Source organism: Myripristis murdjan, chromosome 3 (genome assembly GCF_902150065.1).
Source record: "Myripristis murdjan chromosome 3, fMyrMur1.1, whole genome shotgun sequence".
NCBI lineage: Eukaryota > Metazoa > Chordata > Actinopteri > Holocentriformes > Holocentridae > Myripristis > Myripristis murdjan.
The window spans coordinates 15,982,553-15,990,070 of NC_043982.1; positions in this window are offsets into that span (position 1 = coordinate 15,982,553).

Here is a 7,518-nt window from a genome sequence, read left to right on the forward strand (position 1 = left end):
AAAACACATTGAACTGAAAATGAAGTTGTGACCAAAAACCAGACAAAAACCCTACAAACTGAACTGTGGGTTTATTGAACTGTTGTACCCCTACCTGTTACCTGTCTTCTTCATGCCTTGTGATGCATAAGGCCTTCTCAGAGTGTTTCCAGCTCTTTCCTGGTCAGCTGCTATGGTCTGCACCTCGTTCCATGATTTCCAGCCCACCTCTTGTTTCAATAGCAACACTATACAAATCCTCACCAAGCCAACACTGTCTACTAACTCCCAGAACTTAGCTATCACATGTTTTGCATGTAGTAAACAGAGGATAATAATTTTCTTATTTGGGTTACAGTCTGCTGGAAAGAGCCCAGAAATACATAGTCTAGAGCACGCAGGCAGTTTTAGAGAGAGCATCCAGTGAGACCCAGAAACCTTGGGCAGCAGGGCACTGATACAGACAGTGATATAAAGTGTCCTTCTGTGTTCTACATTTAGTACAAAAGTCAGGTATACTGGCCTTAAATCAGTTCAGCAATATTGGCATAATGTACAATCTCATTATCCATTTATGGGGGTATTAAATTTACTTGCCTCTGGGTAAAATTTTTATATTTCATTGTATTTTTTTTTTCCTTCTGTCAACCTGTCCATGGTGTTTTGCTGCCTTCTGCCCATTACATGCAGGCTCCAGCCCTCACCCCACACTCCCCACCCGTGACCCTGGCTAGAAATATGCAGTTACAGTATGAAAAATGAATGGCTGAATGCAACAAATATGACTTGTTTGTCGTCAAAATCTACCGGCATTCCACATGACAACCTTGCATTATAATGCTGGGATTTAACACGTGGTTCAACATGAGTTTTACGCCTCCTTTGTGGGACTTTGCACTTTCTGCTCTGATGCGCGGCCAGGCTTCCCTTAGCAGCCAGCCAATATCGGTGTCGCCTGTGCCAGTTGTCCTGGCTGTGCCAACACAGCTGATCGGAGGCCATGTTTGTTACTCGACAGCTCTCCATCCTCATAGCACCTACGACTGCTTGTAACAGAAACAGTTTACCACCAAGTCCTGCATGTCACCCATCCTCAGCCCACCTATCCCCATCCTCCCAGTCCATGCTGGGTAGGTAGACTCTGCTGCAAGCATAGCAACCGTGAGAGCCACTCAAGTACCCCATGTGTGGCCACGCCCTAGGGTCTAATTAATACAACACACTGAGCATCCATATGGCTCCATGTGATTAAACAGATAGAATGGAGCAGAGATAGAGGGAGAGAAAGACAGGGTGAGGTGGGAGAGCGCGGGGACTGGGGGGGATGAAAGCAGCCAGGGTCTAGTCTACCACATTAGCGATACAGAGGGCTACAGTATATTGCTGTGTTAGCGGGTTCCCTCTGCCTGCAACAGCAGCGCTCTATTCAAGGCAGCAAGAAAAGGTAGCCGACCTTGGCACGAGGAGTAGTGTGATTAGACCTTTAAAAATCAATACAGAAAATGTTTGAGTCCATCAAATACAAATTGATTGCATCTTTTCTCGTGTCATTCATTATGAAGCATATGTTCCTCAAGGCCAGATCCTGTACAAATGTGTGAAATGCTCCTCCTGTTGAAACAAAGCCCTGTTTACAGACCACAATCCCCAAATGATTTCCCTCCTGTGCATAGACTGAGGATGCAACCATTTGCTGTTTTTCCATAAGTAAGATGAAGATAAAATATCTGACAGTTAGTTCATTTCAAACAGAGGTGGCAGTAACTAAGTACATTTATTCACATTACTGCAATTCAGTAACTTCTTTGTATACTTGGACTTGTGTGAGTGCTTTTTAAAGTCAGTCATTTTACTTTTACATTAGCACATTCTTGCTTGAGTATTGAACACCACATTTTAAATCATTTCAGAGAACAAATGATCAATGGCAGATTGTGGAACCTTTCACAATGAACGCTCAGTCAGCAAAGATGACAAGAGGAATGTGCTTCTACTGTGTTGCCTCTATTTTTGGTCATTTCCATATTTTCAGTAAAAGACTGCACAATCTAAAACTGCAAGTGGTCGATGGAGGCGAGGACCATTTAGACTCAACAAAAGCAGAACTATGGAATGGTACTCCACCACTGATTTCAACTGTTCACGTCATGATCACTTCTGATCAGCGCATTTTTAAGAAGTCATGTTTTTTTAGTGCATGACGTCTAGCATCAACCACAGACGGCATCAACCGGTCAACTCTTCTTATTCTCAATATGTTTCTTGCTAAGCATTTGGTATAAATGGACAATTAAAACCACATGATGCCTTATCTTATTAGCTACATTAGCTGTGTTTTTAATTACATGTCCACTGTATTTCACTATAGTGTGAAACACTATTGGTGTAATCTCAAGAACAAGATACAAGATGTATTAGTATTTTAACGCAAACAGTTCATAATGCTGATAATTTAAGTAGTGATTTTTGAGAGAAAACATGGAGAAATGATTTAAATGTGTAAATATTTGACATTTTTGGCACATTTTAGTGACAATAATAAAAGCAAAAAAATAATAATAATTTTGGTCACAGTAATTGTGATTTTTAGTTTTCATACTGTTGCATCTTACATAGATAGAGGGGATAGAGGTTTGCGGTGTGATGGAGCGAAGAAGGGAGAGGCAGCCAGGCAAAGGGGAGATAAAGAAGGGAAGATAAAGTGAGAGGAGGAAGGATGCAAAAAAACTAAAAACATAATCAGAGGTAGAAACGCTGAAGAACAAGAGCAGCGGTGACCACATCTGAAAAGTGAGTGCATCTGATGTAGTGCCTCTCTCTCTCTCTCTCTCCTAACAATGCAGTCGACTTCTCTGTCCTTCCCTTTTATTTACACATCCTCGTGCCTCCTGCCATCTACAGCTTCCTCCTCACACCGGCAGCATCCTTCCATCTTCTCCCTGCCCTCCTGCCTTCCTCCACCCAGCAAACCTCCCCACATCACATCTCCCCTCCCTTTGTCACACCCTCCCTCCTTTCTTTACACTGCTTCATACATCACTACCATCATGCGCTCAGGGGATGTGACATCTCTGCCGAGGGAACGCTCCCACCCTCCCCCCACCACCACCACCCCCACCCCCCGACCCCACCACCCCCTCCTCCCCCCACGTTGTGTCTTCAGGGCAGTGTGCACATGGGTTATGGGTGTATGTGTGTGTTACCCATGAGCAGGTGAGTGGTTAATCAAACTCTTGTGTAGGTGTTTGCCTTTGTATCTGTGTGTGTGTGTGTGTGTGTGTGTGTGTGTGTGTGTGTGTGGGAGAGAGATAGATAGATGGAGAGCAACTTGAGAGTGGCAGGGAGGGCGGGGAATGGGGTGGGGGTGGGGGGGGGGGGTGCATGTGTCATAGATCATGATTGCGAATCTTTGCATGTGAGCCATTTAGTCGCTGCGACTGAAAAGGCCACCCGATTTATTTCTGGCAAATACATATAAATGCGTTATAAGGGCGGCTGTATAGCCTATATGGTTGGCTCCCACAGAATGATTCCCCCGGCACGCATCGCTATAACATCAGTCCTCCTTTTCTCAGAAACAGTCACTCCATTAATGCTTTCAGTGCCACGTCTCCTGTGGCCTCAGCATGTTAATGCCCACATTCTCCATCAGTCACCCTCCACCACTCTCCCCTCCTCACTCATGACACTCCATATTAAACTGAAGCCAAAGGCAACCGGCTCCGGCAAACCGGCGCAAGCAGTGTCAGAAATTACATTGTCTATGCTAGGATTTTTATGCCTTATGTATATACACTGACACACACGGACAAGAGCACACAGTCATGCCCAAAGGCATGTGCATGGACGTGTCCATAACCAACACCGTCCCAAACCCCACAGGCGCACGCGTACTCACTCGCTCACACACACATGTACACACACACACACACACACACACAACGGCAAGAGACCATTTAAAAAAGAAACAGGAGCTGACAAGACGGTTTTGATTATTTGCGACGTGAGAGGAGGGACGTCACCTGGGAAGAGTGTTACGGCTGGGAAATCTGGAAACAGTAAAAAAAAAAAAAAAAAAAAAAAAAAAAAAAAGAAGAAGAAGAAGAAGGAGAAGAAGGAAAAGAAGAAAAAACAGGGAACATCAGAGGTAGGCGGGTATGAAAGTTGGCTGGTGTGACCTCTGGCCTGCCTCCCTCTTGGCTGCTCCCTTTGAGCTGCTAAAAGGCGTGCGGTGTGAGAAGCCAAAAGACAGCTGCGCCCCCCCTTCTCTTTCTGTGGGTTCTCTCTGGGAAACTGGGGTCCCCTTTCTCAACTCCCTCTAACTGCTGTGGGGTCAGGAGGAGCCGGGGCCCAGTTGAGGTGGTCCAGCCAGGGATAGAGTTTCACTGCTTTATATGGCCAGACTGGCCTCTTCTAAGTGTGTGTGTGACTGTATGTGTGTGTGTGAAAGTAAGAAAGGGAGTTGTGCTTAATGATTTTATATTTACTTACAGTGAAACATGAAGTGCTGCAAAAAAAGTCTTAACAAGTCATTTAGTCTCATCGTTAGCGCCAAAATCATGTTTTTCTGAAAATAAGTGAAAACAACATATGCTTGTAAACTTGATTTCCAGAATTGTCTTGAATCAAATGTCATTTTGTTGATTCTAGTGGATATGAAACTGAATCACTTGTTAAGGACCATACCAGTGATTTTGCATGTTTAGCATAATATTGCAAAATGCACATACTCCACGTTTCTACTAATCTTTTTCTGAGGCAAGCTGTCATATTTTAGAACTCTGATATTTTTCCTCCCTTTTATGCAGCCATTGGTTTCCATTCATCCCACTATAATATGAAAAATAACTTTCAGAGACTTCAAACTGTATTCCATCACCACAATAAAGTCGTTCACATTAGTTTTCCAAAAAGCAGCAGCACTGTTTTATGTTCTGATGACTTGAAATTGGTAACAACGTAGTAGTGCAACGGCCTCTCCACCAGAAAATAGTCCCCAGTGTGTTGTTTTCTTTACACAGAGAATTATCAGTTCTGTGGTTTATGAATGGTGGCGACTGCAGAAGCAGAATATTACAATTTGTGTGTTTCAACCAAAAATTCAAATTTGAAAATCAGGCGAGTTTGATTATACGCTGTGACACCTTTAGTACCCCCACGATTTGCAAATGTGTTGCAATGTAAAATGTGTGTGAATTGCAGTAAACAGGCCAAACATTCAAAATCACTGAGATTTTCTGCAGTGCATTAACTAAATGAATATGTATATGAGTATACATACTACACAACACCCAAAGGAACTCACTAAAGAGGTAATCACGTTTTAAACACTGCGGACGTACAGACGCTGAGGATTGAAGATTAACTTTATTATTCCGAGTCATGTGCTGATCATCCATTATAAAACAGGTAAAATACAGATATTTCAAAGATAGTAGAGGGGTTTAAGACTATAATGACCCGGTAGCCAGCTGAAAAAGCAAGTAATAAATGAGTAAGTTCATATCATTTTCTGACCTGGACTGTAATACCTCAAATGAATTTAACAATTTAATAACATTTTGTTAAAGAGGAAAAAAAAAGAAAAAGAGGGGGGAAAAATGAAACCAAAAGAAAAGAAAGAAAGAGCTTGATCCATATCGGATTGATGGTGATTAGAAATAGCAGTGCAAACCCTCTGTGACTGGGGGCTGTGGGTCTCTTGCTCGATACTGAGCGTCTGGTCGGCAGCATGTGTTAATGTGCTGAACGGTCATACATGACAGAGAAAAGGGGGAGTAAAAAAGAGAGCAAGGTCTGCATCAGATTGATCTCCTGTACCTCGGTGGGCTGGGGAAAGCAAACGTATATCCTCACTGTAAATTGGCATCCTTCATGCACCTGGGCCAAATTTCAGTGTCTCTCTATGTGAAACATGCATTTGTAGAAATGTGAACACGGGTAAGCGCGCACACACACACACACACACACACACACACACACACACACACACACACATACACACACAATAATGACACAGTCTCAATTCATTATTTCTAGAGCTAGTTTATTATCACTGTTGTTGTTTTTTCTTCAATCAGTGTTGCACAATGAACCCTAAAACAATACAAACCACTAAAAATGGTCTATTTTGCCTTTGTACACATATACATATACACATACAGTACATACAGTATATGTGAATATGTATACAGATTTATAATTGTGACACCTTGGTCTTGAGGAACTACAGAATAGTGTAGAAACACAATTTTGTGGAAATATACAGTAGTGATCCCTGACGATGCTCCGATAACTATTAAAATAATTTCATATTGACCTGAATTGGATTGTGAGATATACAGTACAAGCAGAGAGGCACTGACCTTAGCAGACAGACAGACGAGCAGGAAAACATACAAACAAAAAAGACAGGAAGATGTGTGATCGGGTGCAGCTGACAGGTTTGTGCTCCCTTTGTTTTCTCTAAATGGCCGGCTGGTCCTACCCCTCTGATCTGTGTCATTTCATCAAAACCAGGTACAATTACTAACAAGCTTGCTTTCTCTGACACAGAACAAGTAGTCTTGCAGAAGTGGCTGGGCACAGCGTATGGTTTTTGGTTTGAGGTTAGCAACCCCATTTTAACCCTGCAGTGATCCAAAAATTAAAATAAAATAAAACTGCATAGTTTAAATTGCAGTCAAAGAGCGATTCCAGTGGCAAAGTGATATGAATGAAGCGGCAGAGGGCCTTCACCTTCTCTTGCCCTCAGCTGTGGCCAGATGCTGTCTTGACCTTGTTGCAAGTTACAGCAGCGATTCATTCATCATCAAAGCAAAGTAAAGACCATGAGGCAATTCTGTTGACACTGGTGGCATAAGACAGGAGATTTGATGCTTTTGTTTCATTTTTTCAACATTTAATGTTTATCCTATTTCCAATTGTTAATAATCCTCTGGACCCAAGAGTGGTGCATAAGGCCAGGGGCCTTCATGTGTGTATTTAGGATCTCCGTCCTGTTCATATGACTGCATCAGTGTTACCAGGATTTAATAGGCAAAAGGAATCTTAATCAGTTCTATTCCAATACATCTGTAGTCTTGCAGATGAAGGAGAATAAATCGACAACACCAGGCAAAAGAAAATCACATGGAGCCCGTCTTACGGGCTGCATGCTTTGATATGGCAACAACGTGGCATAAATTTATCCTTAAGACTCAATATTCTCATTGCCTGCTGTGCTGCAGAATTGAGGCTTAGACTGTGAATCACGAGCGTACAAGCTATGCATGTATTACGTGGTGATCCAGAGATGACAATTTGTGTACAATTCATGTCTCTGTAAACAGGCATGAACACTGACTTTTTTTTTTTTTTTTTTTTTTTACTAAGAGATACAGTTGCCTTTCATATCATGCTTGAAGATAACTTCACAGGACAGGGATGGGAGTCAGTCACACCAACAGAGCAGATTCTCTTCTGTCAGTGGCCAAAGGAAGGATGACCGAACGATTTTGAAGTGAGCTGACAACATCAATACAGAGCAGAGTTTCTCAT